The 20,518-nt window shown below is 36.7% G+C and overlaps 1 protein-coding gene across 1 annotated transcript in view; it reads left to right on the top strand.

Moving 5' to 3' along the window:
* Positions 1 to 20,518, top strand: part of FMO2 (flavin containing dimethylaniline monoxygenase 2) — a 43,039-nt gene that overhangs the window by 2,703 nt on the left and 19,818 nt on the right. The gene's annotated exons all lie outside the window — the stretch shown is intronic.

Below are 20,518 nucleotides of genomic sequence, written 5' to 3'. Positions count from 1 at the left end.
TATGTATAAAAGTATATATTTTTATACTTTCATATGTATAAAAGTATGCTTATAAAAGTATATAGTTTTATACTATACTTTTAAACTACATTTTTACTCATTAAATTTATTCTATTAGCCAAACTCAAATACTGGTAATACTAGCTGTCCCTCAGAGTTTGTATAAAAATTAAACAAAGACACAAAGATAGATAGCTATAAAGATTTCTAATGATTTCTTCCCATAATCTTTTAAGTAAATAATTAGCTGGCCATCCCCTAGGTGTGAGACCTTGGGCGAGTTTACATTCCTGTGTCTTAGTTTTCTCAGCTATATAATGAGCTATATAGTGAGGAACAACAGAAAAGTATGATTATCTCATAGTGCTGCTTTAAAGATTAAGGGGGCAATGTATGGCAAAACCAATACAGAATTGTAAAGTAAAATAAAAAAAAAAGATAAAGGGGGATAATTCATGCAAATAACTTCAAATATGGCAAACACTAGCTGTGATACCTATATTCATATTTTATAGACAAGCAAACAGAAGCTGAGGGAGGTTAAATGAATGGTCACTCAGCTGAAGGAACCAACATTCAAACCTTAGTCTCTATGACACCTAAGCAGAAGCCCCTACTTATAACCATAATTTGCATTCCTGCTCCAAAAGGTTAAACAAACTTTTATCTCAGAACTCAAGAGCAGTGATTTTCGGATTATGTGTCAAGTACATTCAAATGAGATATTAAAACTGGTGGGAACACTCCAGACACAAGTGAAAGATTTTGAGTGCTTGAAAGCAGACTCTCACACCAGCAGAAACCACCCAAAGGGCTCTCACTACAAGCTGACTCATCAAGGAGATGGCAAGAACATCTAACGTGTGTGCTTTCCCAGTTCAAAATGAGTCTCGTGCCAAGAGGAATTTTGTAACATTGGGTTTCTCAACTGTATATAATTATAAGACATGCCTAGAAGGTTTCTTAAAGATGTAGATTCTTTAACACCAGCCCATACTTACTGAATCAAAATCTTTTGAGGCAGGGAATCTATTTTTAACATGAGTTCTAAATGAATCCTATGATGAGACAAGTTCAGCAAACATTGCTCAAATACCAAACAAAAAAATCTATGTTTTCAACCATTCAAGTACAGTCAGAGCTAATGATGAAGATGTTGATCCTTATACAAAACAGGTAACTTTGCTGAGAAGAAACTGGAAAACAGTTGAATCACATTCATTTCTTACTAACAACTAATCATTAGAATCATTATAGCTTTACCTGAGAGGGTGATATGATTAAATGGAAATTTCTGTCTTACCCAAGGATGTGTTATTTTGCCTACTCTGGGTTCACATATAGATTCTATTTCAGATATTTTCCCCAGGTAGATTTTTTTTTCACCTAAGAAAGAAACATGAAATTTCAATAAGTCCATGTTTAATGATAAATTTGTCATTGCTTTGTTTTATTACACAATTTGGGATTTACTATCAAAGAGCCAAATGTCTCTTATTTAATTATCATTAATTTGGACACAGAAGAGTAAGAGTTATTTTGAGAGGTCTATCAAAAATATGACTTAATGGGTTCAAGTGGTACAAGAAGGCAGTGTAGAAAGATCCTGAACTTACTTCCTCCCATGTACACAACAAATCCACAGCTACATATGGAGCAACTCTCTCTGGGAAAGACCTGAAAATGAGCTGAAAAGCCTGCCACAACAAAGAATAAAGGGGCTGCATTGAGATAGGTAGGAGAAGCAAAGGCATCATCTTTCCCAAAACCCCACCCTTGGCAGAGCAACCCACATGTGGGAGGGATCTCATGAACAGAGCACTTCTTCCTGAAAAGTGAAGGGTTTGTGCCCCACATCAGGCTCCCCAACCCTTGGGACCTGCTCTGGAGAGACCAGCCTCCAAAATGTCTGACTCTGAAAAGCAACAGGGCTTTCATCTAAGAGAATATTAGGCTTGTAGGGAATGGGGATTCTGCTCTTAAAGAGCTCATGCACAGACTCATTTGCCCTGGAATCCAGTACAAAGGCAGCAGTGTAGGAAGTGCCTAGACCAGATGTGAAGGAGTTTCATTTTCTAGTCTTAGAGCATCTGCCAGAGGTGCAGGAACTTGTTGGGACTGTTGCTGGAGATGGAGGTACTAGCCAGAACCATTTTTCCATTCTCCCCTCCATTACTAGCACCGCTCGCTGTTCACTGCACCCTGCCAATGCACTGATCCTTTGGTCCTACTAAAGCCTGCTAAACAAGTACCCTGACCCCCAAGCCACTCCCAGGGCTCCACCGAAGCTGGTGGGCAGGTGCAGACCACACAGTGGATGCCCCTGGCATGCTTGGCTCTGAAGATCAGCACAGGGTGGATTATGTTCTGGGTTCCACAGTCTGACAAAAAAAATAAGAGAGAGAGTTCTTGGCACCTCAACAACTGGGACCTATTAAAAACTTTGACTGCGTAGATACTCAGAAGGCTTGAGAGACAGCCAAGGGGTAGGGTAAAGTAAAATGATAAGTTTCTTCTCTTACACAAGGCCACTTCCTCAATACTGGGTGAGTACCAGCTGTTTTCCCTGGTACATAGAAACAAACTCAGAGACAGAGAAATGTTCCAAATGAAAGAACAATAAAACCCCAGGAAAAAAAAAAAAAAACATAATGAGGCCTATATGGGAGTATACTATCTCATATATATGGAATTTAGGAAGATGGTAATGATAACCCTGTATGCAAGACAGCAAAAGAGACACAAATGTATAGAACAGTCTTTTGGACTCTGTAGGAGAGGGAAAGGGTGGGATGATTTGGGAGAATGGCATTGAAACATGTATAATGTCATATATGAAACAAATCGCCAGTCCAGGTTCGATGCATGATACTGGATGCTTGGGGCTGGTGCACTGAGACGACCCAGAGGGATGGTATGGAGAGGAAGGAGGGAGGGGGGTTCAGGATGGGGAACATGTGTATACCTGTGGTGGATTCATGGTGATGTATGGCAAAACCAATAAAATACTATAAAGTAATTAACCTCCAATTAAAATAAATAAATTTATATTTTAAAAAAAGAATCTAAAAAAAAAGTAGATATATGTATAACTGAATCACTTTGCTGTACACTTGAAACTAACATAACATTATAAGTCAACTATATGCCAATAAAAGTTTTTTAAACTTAATGAAACAAGATATATAATTTATCTGTAAAGCCCTAAAAGTCACGGTCATAAAAACATTGAAAAGAATGAATGAACACAGCAAGAAGTTCAGCAAAAAGATAGAAAATGTATCAAATATTTCAGTACAGCAAAAAGATAGAAAAGTACCAAACAGAAGTCTTAGAGCTGAAGAATATAATAGCTAAACTGAAGAACACACCGAAGAGGTTCAACAGCAGACTAGATGAAGCAAAGAAAGAATCAATGATCTGGAAGACAGGGTAGTGGAATTCACCAAAACAGAGCAGCAAAAAGAATTTAAAAGTGAAGACAGCCGAAGGGACCTAGGGGACAGCATCAAATGGGGTAACATTTGGATTGTAGATGCCTCAGGAGAAGAGAGAGAGAAGGGCGCAGAAAACTTATTTGAATAAGTAATTGCTAAAAACAACCCTAACCTCGGGAAGGGAACAGATGTCTGTCAGAATGGCTATCAGTTACACACACACACACAACAAATGTTGGCAAAGATGTAGAAAAAAGAGAACTTCCATACACTGATAGTGGAAATGTAAATTGGTGCATGCAGCCACAGTGGAAAACAGTACAGTTTCTCAAAAAACTAAACTAGAACTTAACCATATGACCCAGCAATATCATTTCTGATTATTTATCTGAAAAAAGCAAGAACACTAATTCAAAAAGATACATGCACCCCAATGTTCATAGCAGCATTATATACAATTAGCAAGATATGGATGCAACCTAAGTATGCACGAACAGATGAATGGATAAAGAAGATGTGATGTGTGTGTGTATACTATGTGTATATATATATATATATATATACACACACACACAATGAAATACTATTTAACCATAAAAAATAATAAAATTTGCCATTTGCAACAATATGAATGGACTTGGAGAGTACTGTGCTAAGTGAAATGTCAGACAGAGAAAAACAAATACTATATGATTTCACTTATATGTAGAATCTAAAAAATAAAGCAAACTGTTGAATATAACAAAACAGAAACAGACTCAGCGCTATAGAGAACAAACCAGTGGTTACCAGTAGGGAAAGGGAGGATGGGAAGGGGAAAAGGAGTAGGAGATTAGGAGGTACAAACTGTTAGGTATAAAATAAACTATTGTTATTTAGTTGCTAAGTCGTGTCCAGCTCTTCTGCGACCCCATGGACCGTACCTGTGAGACTCCTCTATCCGTGGGATTTTCCAGACAAGAATACTGGATTGGGCTGCCATTTCCTTCTCCATAAATAAGCTGTAGTGAATATTTTGTAACTATAAATGGAGCATAATCTTTAAAAAGTCTGAATCACTATGTTATATGCCTGAAACTTACATAATATTTTACATCAAATATATCTCAATTTCAAAAATATTTTAAACAAAAGTGGTTAAAAAACTATAACTACAATGATTAACTAAAGGATACACAGAAAAGACATAAAATGTGACATTAAAACATAAAATGTAGGGGTAATATGAACGTGGCTGAGTATGACTGAGTCCCTTTGCTGTCCACCTGAAACTATCACAACATTATTAACTGGCTGTACTCCAATACAAAATAAAAAGTTTAATAAAAAATAAAATAGAGACTGAAAAAGCAATTGAAAATATCAATAAGAGAGTTGATTCTGTGAAAAATAAACAAAATTGATAAAACTTTAATCAAGTAAAAAAGAGGATTCAAATGAGTAAAATTTTAAAAAAAGAAGAGTTAAAACTAATTCCAAAGAAGTACAGATGATCGTAAAATACTACTACGAATATGTCAACAAATTGGACAACCTAGAAAATATGGACAAATTCCTAGAAACATACAATCTTCTAAGACTAAATCATGAAGAAACAGAAAATCTAAACAGGTTGTTACTAGTAAGGAGATTGAATCACTGATTAAAACAAACAAACAAAAAAAACTTAACATAAGTCCAGGACCAGATGGTTTCACTGGTGAAATCTACCAAGCATTCAAAAAAATATTTAGTACATATCCTTTGCTATTTAATACCTAACTTCTCCAAAAATCTGAAGAGGAGGGAACACTTCCAATCTTATTTTATGAGACCAGAATTACTCTGACACCAAAACAAGACAAGAATACCACAAAAAAAGAAAATTATAGACCTATATTCCTAATGAACATGGATGTAAAAATACTCAGCAAAATATTAGCAAACTGAATTCAATAATATATTAAAAAGATTATATACCATGGTTAAGCAGGATTTATTCTAGGAATGCAAAGATGGTTCAATGTACTCAAATAAATCAGTGTGATATACCACCTTAACAAAACGAAGGACAAAAATCATATGATCATTTCAATAGATACAAAAAACTTTCAACAAAATTCAACATCCATTTATAGAAAAAAAAAATTCTCAGTAAAGTGAGTATAGATGGAATATACCCCAACATAATAAAGATGGTATGACTAGCCCATAGCTAACTTCATATTCAATGATGAAACACTGAAATCTTTTAGGATCAAAATAAAGATACCCAGTCTTGCTAATTTCATTCAACATAGTATTGATTGGAAGTCCTAGCCAGAGTAGCTAGTTAGAAAAAAGAAATAAAAGGCATCCAAACTGGAAAAGAAGACATGAATTGTAACTGTTGTGATTGACATGATTCTTATATATAGAATATAGACTATATATGTATATATAAATAGATGTATGTGTGTATATAAATATAGATATATGTATATATACACACCCCCTAAAGACACCACCAAAAAAAATTCAAACAAATTCAGTTGCAGGTATAAAATTAATGTACAGAAGTCTGTAGTTTTTTTATACACTAAGAATGAACTATCAGAAAAAGAAATTATGAAAATAACACTATTAGTAATTGTGTCATAAAGAATATACACTTAACTATGAAAGTGAAATATCTGTGCATTGAAAAATATAAGATATTAATGAAAGAAGTTGAAGAAGACACAGATAAATGGAAAGATATTTCATACGGACCAATTGGAAGAATTAATATTGTGAAAATGCCCATATTGCCCAAAGCAATCTAAGGATTCGATGCAATCTCTATCAAAATTCCAACGGCACTTTCACAGAAATATAACAAGCAATGCTAAAATTTTTAGAACCATAAAAGATCATTTCCTATAATAAAAATCCTAAAATTTTCATAGAATCCAGAAAAGATCAGCCAAAGATGGAGAAGCTCTATACTGTCAGCAAAAACAAGACCTAGAGCTGACTGTGGCTCGGATCATGAACTCTTTATTACCAAATTCAGAGTTAAATTGAAAAAAGGAGGGAAAACCACTAGACCATTCAGGTATGACCTAAATCAAATCTCTTATGATTATACAGTGGAAGTGACCAATAGATTCAAGGGATTAGATCTGATAGATAGATTGCCTGAAGAATTATGGACGGAGGTTCATGACATTGAACAGGAGGCAGTGATCAAGACCATCCCCAAGAAAAAGAAATGCAAAATGGAAAAATGGTTTCCTGAGGAGGCCTTACAAATAGCAGAGAAAAGAAGAGAAGCAAAAGGCAAAGGAGAAAAGGAAAGATATACCCATTTGAATGCAGAGTTCCAAAGAATAGAGACATAAGAAAGCCTTCCTCAGTGTTCAGGGCAAAGAAATAGAGGAAAATAATAGAATGGGAAAGACTAGAGATCTCTTCAAGAAAATTAGAGATACCAAGGGAACATTTCATGCAAAGATGCGCAGAATAAAGAATAGATATGGTGGGGATCTAACAGAAGCAGAAAATATTAAGAAGAGGTGGCAAGAATACACAGAACTATACAAAAAAGATCTTCATAACCCAGACAACCATGATGGTGTGATCACTCACCTAGAGGCAGACATCCTGGAATGCCTTAGGAAGCATCACTACAAACAAAGATAGTGGAGGTGATGGCATTCCAGTTGAGCTATTTCAAATCCTAAAAGATCATGCTGTGAAAGGGCTGCACTCTATATGCCAGCAAATTGGAAAACTCAGCAGTGGCCACAGGACTGGAAAAGGGCAGTTTTCATTCCAATCCCAAAGAATGGCAATGCCAAAGAATGCTCAAACTACCACACAATTGCACTCATCTCACACATAGCAAAGTAATGCTCAAAATTCTCCAATCCAGGCTTCAACATTATGTGAACCATGAACTTCCTGATGTTCAAGCTGGATTTAGAAAAGCCAGAGGAGCCAGAGATCAAATTGCCAACAACTGTTGGATCATTGAAAAAGCAAGAGAGTTCCAGGAAAACATCTACTTCTCCTTTACTGACTATGCCAAAGCCATTGACTGTGTGGATCACAACAAACTGTGGAAAATTCTTAAAGAGACAGGAATACAGACCATTTTACCCACCTCCTGAGAAATCTGTATGCATGTCAGGAAACAACAGTTAGAACTGAACATGTAACAACAGACTGGTTCCAAATCAGGAAAGGAGTACGTCAAGGCTGTATATTGTCATCCTGCTTATTTAACTTATATGCAGAGTACATCATGAGAAACCCTGGGCTGGATGAAGCTTAAGCTGAAATCAAGATTGCTGGGAGAAATATCAATAACCTCAGATATGCAGGTGACACCACCATTATGGCAGAAAGCGAAGAAGAACTAAAGAGCCTCTTTTAATGAAAGTGAAAGAGGAGAGTGAAAAAGTTGGCTTAATGCTCAACATTCAGAAAACTAATTTCATGGCATCTGGTCCCATCACTTCATGGCAAATAGAGAAACAATGGAAACAATAACAGACTTTACTTTTGGGGGGCTCCAAAATCACTGCAGATGGTGACTGCAGCATGAAATTAAGACACTTTCTCCTTGGAAGAAAAGTTATGACCAACCGAGAGAGCATATTAAAAAGCATAAACATTACTTTGTCAACAAAGATCTGTCTAGTCGAACCTTATGTTTTTCCAGTAGTCATGTATGGATGTGAGAGCTGGACTCCAAAGAAAGCTGAACACCGAAGAATAGATGCTTTTGAACTGTGGTGTTGAAGAAGACTCTTGAGAGTCCCTTGGACTGCAAGGAGATCCAACCAGTCCATCCTAAAGTAAATCAGTCCTGAATATCCATTGGAAGGATGGATGCTGAAGCTGATACTCCAATACTTTGGCCACCTGATGCGAAGCACTGACTCATTTGAAAAGACCCTGATGCTGGGAAAGATTGAAGGCAGGAGGAGAAGGGGACAACAGAAGATGAGATGGTTGGATGGCATCACCGACTCGATGGACATTGAGTTTGTATAAGCTTCGGGAGTTGGTGATTGACAAGGAAGCCTGGTGTGCTGCAATTCATGGGGTTGCATAGAGTTGGACATGACTGTGCAAACTGAACTGAACTGATAGAAAGATCCTAAATAGTGAAAGCAATCTTGAGAAAGAATAGCAAAGCTGGAGGCATCATGTTCTCTGATTTCAAACTATTACAAAGCTTTAGTAGTCAAGAAACAGTATGGTACTATTTTTAAAAAAATAGCACATAAGTCAATGGAAATGAACAGAGTCCAGAAATAAAGCCACATATATAGGATCAATTAATTTACAACAAAGGAGTCAAGAATACACAATGGGGCAAGAATAATCTTTCCAATAAACAGTGTGGGGAAAACTGAATAGCCACTGGGGAAAACTGAATAGCCACTCTGAAAAACTGAAAATGGATCACTATCTTACACAACACACAAAACTGGCTCAGTATGAATCAAAGACTTGAACACAAGATCAGAAACCATAAAACTCCTAGAAGAAAATGGAAGCAGTAAGCTTCTTGACATCAGTCTTGGTAGTAATTCTTTTGTATCTGACTTGAAAACAAGAGCAACAAAAGCAAAAATGAACAAATGGGACTCCATCAAACTAAAAAGCTTCTGCTTAGAAGGAAGTTTAGCTTCCTTCTGCTAAAGGAAACCATTAGCAAAATAAAAGTGCAACCTAGTGCAAACTGAATGAGATAAGATATTTGAAAATCATATATCTGATAAGGTATTAATATTAAAAATATATAAACACTCATACAACTCAATAACAAAAACAAACAATCCAATTATAAAACGGGCAGAGAATCTGAATAGACAGTTTTCCAAAGAAGACATACCAGATGGGGAACAGTACATGAAAATATGCTCAATGTCACTAATCATTACAGAAATGCAAACTAAAAACACAACAAGATATCACCGCCCATGGTTCAGAATGGCTATTATCAAAAGGACAATAAATAACAACAAATGTTGGTGAGGATGATGAGAAAAGAAAATCCTTGTTCATTACTGGTGGAAATGTAAAACGGTGCAGCCACTATGGAAAACAGTATGGAGGTTCCTCAAAATATTAAAAATAGAACTACCAATAATAATCAAGGAATTCTAGTTCTTAGTATTTATCTGAAGAAAACAAAAACACTAATTGGAAAAGATATAATGCACCCCCATAGTCACTGCAGCATTATTTACAACAGCCAAGACAGAGGGAAAACCTAAGTGTCCATCAGTAGATAAATGGATGTGGTATACACTGGAATACTCCTCAGCCATAAAAAAGAATGAAATCTTGCCATTTGCAACATTATGAATAGACCTTGGGTATTATGCTAAGTAAAAATAATTAAGACAGAGAAAGACAAATACTGTATCATTTCACTTATATGTGGAATCTAAAACATAAGCAAAATGAAACTCATAAAATACAGAGAACAGATTGGTTACCAGAGGGTAGGGGATTGGGGAATGGGTGAACAAGATCAAGAGGTACATAATTCCATTTATAAAATAAATGTCATGCATATATAGCATAGGAACTATAGTTCAAAATATTGTATTACAAATTTAAAAGTTGCTAAGAGGACTTCCCTGGTAGTCTAGTGGCATGGGTTCAGTCCCTGGTGGGAGAACTAAGATCTCACATGCCATGAGATGTGGCCAAAAATAAATAAATAAATAAAGATTGCTAAGAAAGTAAATCTTAAAAGTTCTCATCTCAAGAAAAAAAAACTTCATAACTTTTTTTTTTACTTTATTTTACTTTACAATACTGTATTGGTTTTGCCATATATTGATATGAATCCACCACGGATGTACATGAGTTCCCAATCCTGAGCTCCCCTCCCACCTCCCACCCTATATCATCTCTCTGGATCATCCCCGTGCACCAGCCCCAAGCATCCTGTATCCTGTATCGAACATAGACTGGCGATTCATTTCTTACATGATAGTATACATGTTTCAATGCCATTCTCCCAAATCATCCCACCCTCTCCCTCTCCCTCAGAGTCCAAAAGTCCATTCTATACATCTGTGTCTCTTTTGCTGTCTCACATACAGGGTTATCCTTACCAGCTTTCTAAATTCCATATCAAATGAGAAATAGGACTTACTGTAGTGATCATTTCACAATTCATATAAATGTCAACCATTATGTCCTACATCTGAAATTAATACAATTTTGTATGCTAATTATGATTCAATTTATATATATATATATATATATATATATGATTTGATTAATTCCAGTAAGATGCTTTCTGCTCCAAAATATTTCTCCTGCTATCACATTCCTCACGTCTAAAATTTCAGAATTAGATATATCATCCTGTGGGATAGAAGAGTTAGGTTAAAATTTAAATTAATTCAGTTCAGTTCAGTCACTCAGTTGTATCCAACTCTTTGCAACCCCATGGACTGCAGTATGCCAAGCTTCCCTGTCCATCACCAACTCCCGGAGTTTACTCAAACTCATGTCCATCGAGACAGTGATACCATCCAACCATCTTATCTTCTGTTGTCCCCTTCTGCTCTACCTTCGATCTTTCCCAGCATTAGGGTCTTTTCAAATGAGTCAGTTCTTCACATCAGGTGGCCAAAGTATTGGAGTTTTGGCTTCAGCATCAGTCCTTCCAGTGAATATTCAGGACCAATTTCTTTGAGGGTGAACTGGCTGGATCTCCTTGCTGTCCAAGAGGCTCTCAAGAGTCTTCTCCAACACCACAGTTCAAAACCATCAATTCTTCAGTGCTCAGCTTTATATTCCAAGCTTTATTAGATATAAAATGGTTAAGTATATAGCTCCCTGGCACTTGCAACAATATCACATTTCAAATGTCCCTTAAAACTATATCCAAGCAATAAATATAAACAATTTCTCTACCAAAAGAAGACAAAATCGTCACTGAAGAGTGAAACATGCAACAAGCAAAAGTTCACAGGCCTCCAATGGGACCACGCGAGAGTCCGGATTTCCAAGAGACAGTAGTGCCAAGGAAGGAGCTGCTGAAAATGCTGCTGGGAGCCTCCACACCCACTTCCAACAAAACTTGCCTCTCCACAACTCTACCACTCAGAATCAATGTTAAAATATATTACTCTTTAACTTCTATATTTACACACAATTCTAAGATCACTTAATACATTTAGTGGTGACAAGTTAAAACAAAATTTTAAAATTCCTGCCCCATGCCGTACTCAGATGGTGCTGAATTCTTCTGAAAGGTTCTCCAGCACTTTCTAGTGGCCATTTTGGAACATGAGAAAGGTGAGTAATTAACATATATTTTAGCACTTTTCTCCAGCAACAGGAAACATTTGCCATGCACCATCTCATTTTTCTTCACAATACTCCTAGAGCATAGGTGTTATGATTATCCTCACTTAACATATGAAGAGTTTAGGATAAATAACCTGCCCAAGGGAATATAGGTAGTGGGAAAATAATAAAAATGAAAGTCTGAATAAATCAGATAAAAATCACTCCCCTCAAAAAATTTACGATCATTTTACACTTTCCCACTATGGCTTGTGCTTCACTAGGTTTGAATGTTGCACCTCTACTAAAGGTTTAATGTGCACTAGCCTTTTCAGTATTTGCAAAGCTAATGCTATCATTTATATAATTATTTGCATATGAATTATCTCATTCTATACTCACAATACATTAGTTTTTGTTAATTCCAACTTAAAAGTGAGAAAGCCAAAGTAAGTGATTTGCCTATAGTAACTAATAAGTCGTAGATGACAATAAGATGACATAATAAGATGTCTAAGATGCCACAATATTGAGGTTAAACATATATATTTACCCTCATGCTTCATCTCACAGAATTCTAATGATGAATACTAAACTTGGGATCAATTAAAACCCCTGTGTGTTTTTTATCTGAACCCCTATCTTTGTAAAAACTAATTTTTTAATCTTAATTACAGGATTTCACATTTGTGCATGTTAGACATTATTTAGTTGGTTTTATTCTTAGTCAAAGAGTGTTTATATGAAGTTTCAATCTTCTGTTAAGTTTTCTGTGTTGAATAATATTAGAATATTTACTCACACCATATAAAAAATTAAACTCAAAATGGGTTAAAGACCTAAGTATAAGATCTGAAACCATAAAACTCCTAAAAAACAACATAGGCAGAACACTCTTTCATATAAATTATAGCATATTTTTTAATTTGTCTAAGGCAAAGAAAACAAAAGCAAAAATAAACAAATGAGACCTAATAAAACTTAAAAGCCTTTGCACAGCAAAGGAAACCATCAACAAAATGAAAAGATGACCTACTGAATGGGAGAAAATATTTGCAAATGATATGGCTGATAAGGGGTTAATAGTCAAAATATATAAACAGCTCATATCACTCAATATCAAAAAAGAAGCAACTCAATTTAAAAATGCACATAAGTCTTGAATAAATATTTCTCTAAAGAAGACACATAGATGGCCTACTGGCATATGAAAAGATGTTTAACATTGCTAATCAGAGAAATGCAAATTAAAACCATAATGAGATATTACCTCACACCAGGGTGGCTATTATCAAAAAGACCACAAATAAGAAATGTTGGCAAGAATGTAGTACAAAGCTAATCATTGTATACCGTTGGTGGGAATGTGTATTAGTACAGTCACTGTGGAAAACAGTACAGAATTTCCTCAAAAAATTAAAAATAAAATTACTATGCAATGCAGCAATTTCACTGCTGGGTATATATCTAAAAACACAAATTCAAAAAGATACATGCACCCCAACTTTTGTAACTGCCAAAATATGGAAGCAACCTAAATGTCCATCAACAGATGAATGGATAAAGATGAGGCAGTATACATAATGGAAAACGACTCAGCCATAGAAAATAATGAAATTCTGGCACCTGCAACAACCTATGGATCGACCTAGATAGTATTATGCTTAGTGAAACAAGTCAGAGAAGGACAGATACTCTGTTATTGGTTATATGTGTAACCTGAAAAATAAGACAAACAAATGTATATAACAAAACAGAAACAGACTCACAGATATAGAGAACAAACTAATGGTCACCAGTGGAGAGAGGGAAGAGAGGAGGGGCAAGTTAGGAGTATAGGACTAAGAGATACAAGCTGCTGCTGCTGCTGCTGCTGCTGCTGCTGCTGCTGCTGCTGCTGCTGAAGTCTCTTCAGTCGTGTCCGACTCTGTGCAACCCCACAGACGGCAGCCCACCAGGCTCCCCCGTCCCTGGGATTCTCCAGGCAAGAACACTGGAGTGGGTTGCCATTTCCTTCTCCAATGCATGAAAGTGAGAAGTGAAAGTGAAGTCGCTCAGTCGTGTCCGACTAGTAGCGACCCCATGGACTGCAGCCTACCAAGCTCCTCCATCCATGAGATTTTCTAGGCAAGAGTATTGGAGTGGCTTACCCTGTATAAAATAAATAAGCTAAGCAACAAGGATATATTTGTACAGCACAGGGAAATATAGCTATTATTTTGTAACAAGTGGTGGCTCAGAGGTTAAAGCGTCTGCCTTCGATGTGGGAGACCCGGGTTCGATCCCTGGATCGGGAAGATCCCCTGGAGAAGGAAATGGCAATCCAGTCCAGTATTCTTGCCTGGAGAATCCCATGGACAGAGGAGCCTAGTAGGTTACTGTCCATGGGGTCGCAAAGAGTTGGACACGACTGAGCGACTTCACCTTCACCTTCTAACGGAGTACAATGTATAAAAATATTGAATCACTATCGGCACACCTGAAAGTAATATAATATTTTAAATCATCTATACCTCACTTTCTTAAGTGTTTATTTGAAGTTTCAATTATCTGTCAAGATTCTAGGCCTTCACACTTTGGGTATATACAAATTTGATCATCTGTATTTGCCTCCATCCAATGTGCTAATTTAAATGTTGATAATAGGTGAGACTGTGAAGTAGACACCTGGGAAATCACCAAAAGGAATTTCGCATATGGTGCCATTTTCGCACTGACCAAAACGCGTACTTTCTTTATTCTATGCCTCACAGCCTCTCTTCTGTTTCAATTGGCATGTTTTTTTTAACAGCACATTATGTTCAGTTTAACATTAGACAGAACTAGCTTAGAACAAAGAGCCATTTCCTTCCCTGAAAAGATAACCGCCTTACCCTTGTTTTACTTTTGGAAGTTCTCTGTGATAAATGTATCACAGCATTATTCAATATATGGTTTTGTACATTGTTGTCCATTTAATAGAACCAAATTCAACATGTTATTAATAACTCTCCAGGAAAGCAAATATAAAATACTATGGTTCTTAAGCCTCTTTACCAGCTGTTTAAGATATATTTTGATTGGTGGTTTAGTCGCTAAGTCGTGTCCAACTCATGCGACGTCATGGACTATACCCTGCCAGGCTCCTCTGTCTGTGGGATTCTCCAAGCAAGAATATTGGAGTGGGTTTCCATTTCCTTCTCCAAGGGATCTTCCTGACCCAGGAATCGAACCCAGGTCTCCTGCACTGCAGGCAGATTCTTTACCAACTGAGCTACAGAGGAAAGCCCTAATTTTTGTTAGTTTTCCGTAATTTTTTTTTAAAGAAGTAATGTTTACATGTATAGAATAGAATAAAGTTTGTAACATAATATTAGCAAAATCATAACATTTGCATGCATAAAACAAAACAAAGTTTATAGCATACTATCAGCAAAACCATTTATTTATTCCCATTACATTATTATTTTAATGTATAATTTAGTAGTATCTTAGTATCATTAAGCCCTATTTACAATGAGGGGAAAATGCTCTGGATAACATGACTTCTTTCACTCATTCAACAAACATATCACCTGGTTGCATAATATGCACCAGTCATATATTAAGTACTAAAAAGACACAATTGTACAGTCCCTGCCATCAAAGGGCTTGTTTTTTGGGAGGGGGGTGTGGCGGGAACTTAAGAAAATCCAGAGTGCAGATTTATAAAAGCTGAAACTCTGAGTGTTATGGAAAGCACAGAATCTCACTCAGCAGAAGGGTATGATACTTTTATCTGTCTTGACAATAAACAGAGATCAGATATGTGAAAATCCATCCAGGCTGAGCAAATGGCATGTGCAAAGGTGTGGAGATTTGTGAAACTTGATACACTTAGAGAATAGAAAGTCACATAATGTGGCTGGAAAGAAGGATGCAGGTGGCTGAGAGATAACTGATGAGGCTGGAGAGAAGAGCCAGAGTCTCACCATGAGGACCTTGTGTCCCATGCCAACGAGTGTACCATTTACCCTGAAATCAGTGAAAACAGTAGGCAGTATCTGAGTCAACGAGTTTAATTAGGGGGCTCTTTCAGTGATCAAGGGTAGAAATTAGGGAAGTACCAGCCCAAAGGAGAGAGGGCAGAATGCAATGACACTCTAATAAAGGGTGTGTCTCCCAGTGTTCACCGTGCATAAGAGTCAGCTGGGAAGCACTTCTAAAATACAGATGTCTGGGCCCAAACCAGACCTACTCACCCTTTTTATACTTTTCAAAGCTCCCCTGAATTCTTCTACTGGAATTAATCCATAGATTAGCATTTGAGAATGACAGTTTTGCCTATAACTGTAGGACAAGGACCCACATGAGAAAAGAATCTAAAAAAGAGTGGATGTAAGTATAACTGATTCACTTTGCTGTACTGCAGAAACTAACACAACATTGTAAATCAACTATAAGCCAATTAAAAAATTAAAATTTTTAAAATAAAAATAAGATGCTAAAATAATTAAAATAAAATGCTAAAATAATTAAAATAAAATATTCTTATTGGTAAGAATTTAAAGTTTCAATTATACTTATTACAAGTAACAGAGCAGATAAAATCCACCCAAAAAAGTGAAAATATGGAATGTAGGATATTTTCAAAGAAATAAATTTTTTTCCAAACTGCTTAGAATAACTAGCCATGAGAATAAACTATGGATTGTTAGAAGTCAATATAATTACATTTCATAACAAAAAACAATTTATAAGATTTTGTATTTACATTTGTAATAAGTGTATCTATTTTTGCTTTGTAAGCTTGCTCCTTCTAGATTAAATATTAGCTTTATAATCTTTCTTAAACTTAATTTAGTTTTTATATCCTTTTCATCTTTAAGGAATCAAAGATAAACTTCAGTCCAGCCTATAATAAAAGATCATAAATTCTAAATCGGTGTTGTCTGAACTAACTTGGTTTTGGTACATAATCTTCTGACTTGCAAAAAAATTTATATTAAGAAAAATGCTTACCATATGATCAATTATCTTAAACAAGTAAATTGTCACTAATTCTATTTGTTAGGAAATTCAGGCTATTAATCTGTATTTGTGCTTAGCTCATTTTTAGGCAGTGCTTGTATTCTAAGTAAATATATGAGTTAAATTTATCTGTTTTGAAAGTCATGTCTCCTGTCCTTGCCTTGGTTGAGAGCAAAGCCTCTCATCTTATTTCTCTACTTTCCATCCCCAAAGCCCAAACTGATTTTAATTCAATGTGACAATAAGCTCCATGAAGATAGAAAACTGTGTGTCCTGGTAACACTTTACCCCTAACTCCAAGCTCAGGACCTAAACAGGATATATAGTTGATAGACATTTATTTATTTACTTTGGAGAAGGCAATGGCAACCCACTCCAGTACTCTTGCCTGGAAAATCCCATGGATGGAGGAGCCTGGTGGGCTGCAGTCCATGGGGTCGTGAAGAGTCGGACATGACTGAGCGACTTCACTTTCACTTTTCACTTTCATGCATTGGAGAAGGAAATGGCAACCCGCTCCAGTGTTCTTGCCTGGAGAATTAATAAGAATCATCTTCCCTTTATAACCCCAGGAAAACTCAATTATACTCAAATTTATCTAAGCGTATAGACATCTACTTCAGCCAGTATAGGAAGAAGCGCACATGGACAGAAAGCATTTTTTAATAGTTGTCTACCAATCAACCTAAGTATAAAGATTATTACTTGATATTCAGTAAAAGAATTTTGATGTCATCATCAGTTGTGTCAAATTACACAAGTAAAACCCCCAAAGGAGAGCCTTGCCCTGGCCCTGAAACTACTGTAGGGGCTCAGACATCAAAACCAGTTCTCATCACTCAAAATTCCCTTAAAATGACCTGACAGAGGAGCCAACCACATGTTAAAGCCAATTTAAAGCACTTGTAAAAACTAACATGTTAGCTCTACTGTAACAGTCCATGTTATTCTGTCTCAAAACTATGACTGGTTCAGTAAGACTAACTCTAATGGCCAGTAGTAATGCAAGAGAGGCAAACGTGGATGGAGTACTTATTTAAAGTCAGGCATTGTGCTAAGCATTTTATCTAATCTCATCAAAGCCTCATGACAGCTGTCTAACGGAACAATTGATGAACTCCATTTTACAGGAAAAAAGGAGGAACCTGACTTACGTAACTTGTGTATGCTCTGTGCATATACTACACCATTTTATAAATTGGACTTGAGTATCCTTGGATGTGGGTATCCACAGAGGGTCCTGGAACTAATCCCCTATGAATACTAAGGGATGACTGTATTATGCAATTTGAAGCTAGTGTTGGAAAACAAAAATACCATTATTTATTCATCCAAAGTTCAGATTATATCCTTGTATATGAGACAGAAAGCACTTCATATTTGAATACAAACTCCCTTTGCCTTCTGCAAATACATACAGTTAATAATAAGACCACACCAAACTAATCACCTAGAAAGCTGACATGCCCTACCATGACTAGTTTTTACCAAGCCACTTAATACTGCAACAAAGCTGTCATCTGCACCTTAATTATGGACTAGGAAAGATAAACAATCTGCTCATGGGAAAAAAGGCATCTGACTCCTGGCTTATGGTAGGCATGAGTGAATTAATGAATGAGGAAGAGAGTGCAATGTATGAGGAAGAGAGTGCAATGTATGAGAGTGCAATCTTTACAAACCTGGACTTTTTATTGGTCTTAAATGGCATGATATGAGAGCAAACATCGTTTTAGCCTTGGAAAATCATGTTAGTACTGATAATCTCTGGACACAGTGAAGCCCAACACATATAAAGAGCTTTGCTGATAAAAGAGGAAGTTTAATCTTTAACTCTTTGAGATAAAGTATAGCCTCTTGTAAAGGAAATATCAGAAAATTCAGATGTGATAGATAATAGTGAGTGTGTTTGTATCAGTTCCTGTGGTGTCAGAGCAGCTGCCTGGATACCTTTATTTTGTGGTGAGCAGTGAGGAGTCACTGACAACTTTGCTGAAGCTTATAGCTTCCTCTGTAACAATAGACAATAACAATACTTTTGAGCACCTAGCACATCCCTAGTTTACAAATGACAGGACCGAAGCTCAGAGACACTGACTGGTCCAGGCTCACACAGCCTGAAAGAGATGAATTCAAACCTGTATCTAACTCAAAGCCCAGGCTCCTTCTGGTAGTCCAGGTTGCCTCTTTCCATGTCCAAAAATCTAAGGAGGCTTGACCTAAAGATCTGGCAGGAAAGTAATAATTTTCTATAAGTAATGTTAAGAAAGCAACATATACAACTGATTTATTACAATGGTAAAATTAAAGTCGGATATTTACTGTCCTTTATTTACTATTCTGTAGAGGAGATTATAATGCCATTTATGTTAAGATTAGGTAATTTATTACAATTAATTCATGAGTTCCTATAATCTTTCCTTTTTTTTTTTTTTACATCCCACCCTGGTGCTGAGTCATAATAGCAACTATTATATGCTGGATTATACTTAGTCTCTGCCTGTGCAGAAGCATCTGTTGAGGAGTTTTTGGGTGGCATTATTTATATTTTCTTATAAAGCCTGTTTGATAACATGCTGACTTCACAAACACTGAATCATCACACTTGGCTCCTGTATGATTTAATGTTAAATCATTACACAGAGCACTTCTTGTAGAGGAAATTATAAACTCAGACACAGCATGTGCTATCTCCTGAATTATCAAAGCATACTCGACAACACTCAGAATCAAACTTAAGGTTTGATTGGGGAATCTAAAAAAAAATGATACAAATGAACTTATTTACAAAACAGAAAGAGACTCACAAACAAGGAACAAATTTACGGTTGCTAGGGGAAGGTGGGGAAAGGATAGCTAGGGAGTTTGGGATGGTCATGTACACATTGCTATATTTAAAATGAATAACCAACAAGGATCTATAGTGTAGCACATGGAACTCAATGGTATGTGGTAGCCTGGATGGGAGGGGGGTTTGAGGGAGAATGGATAAGTTTGTATGTATGACTAAGCCCCTGCGCTATGCACCTGAAACTATCACAACATGGTTAATCAGCTATCAGTTGAGTTCAGTCGCTCAGTTGTGTCTGACTCTTTGCAACCCCATGAATCTTAGCACACCAGGCCTCCCTCTCCATCACCAACTTCCGGAGTTCACTCAAATTCAGGTCCATCGAGTTGGTGATGCCATCCAGCCATCTCATCCTCTGTCGTCCCCTTCTCCTCCTGCCCTCAATCCCTCCCAGCATCAGGGTCTTTTCCAATGAGTCAGCTCTTCGTATGAGGTGGCCAAAGTACTGGAGTTTCAGCTTCAGCATCATTCCTTCCAATGAACACCCAGGACTGATCTCCTTTAGGATGGACTGGTTGGATCTCCTTGCAGTCCAAGGGACTCCCAAGAGTCTTCTCCAACACCACAGTTCAAAAGCATCAATTCTTCAGCACTCAGCCTTCTTCCCAGTCCAACTCTCACATCCATACATGACCACTGGAAAAACCATAGCCTTGATTAGACGGACCTTTCTTGGCAAAGTAATATCTCTGATTTTCAATATGCTATCTAGGTTGGTCATAACTTTCCTTCCAAGGAGTAAGCGTCTTTTAATTTCATGGCTGCAGTCACCAACTGCAGTGATTTTGGAGCCCCCAAAAATAAAGTCTGACACTGTTTCCCCTGTTTTCCCATCTATTTCCCATGAAGTTATGGGACCAGATGCCATGATCTTAAGTTTTCTGAATGTTGAGCTTTAAGCCAACTTTTTCACTCTCCTCTTTCACTTTCATCAACAGGCTTTTTTGTTGCTCTTCACTTTCTGCCATAA

This window comes from Oryx dammah, unplaced genomic scaffold (genome assembly GCF_014754425.2).
Source record: "Oryx dammah isolate SB20612 unplaced genomic scaffold, SCBI_Odam_1.1 HiC_scaffold_21, whole genome shotgun sequence".
Taxonomy (NCBI): domain Eukaryota; kingdom Metazoa; phylum Chordata; class Mammalia; order Artiodactyla; family Bovidae; genus Oryx; species Oryx dammah.
The sequence above is the reverse complement of the archived record's forward strand: the minus strand, read 5'-3'. Positions and strand labels throughout refer to the sequence as shown.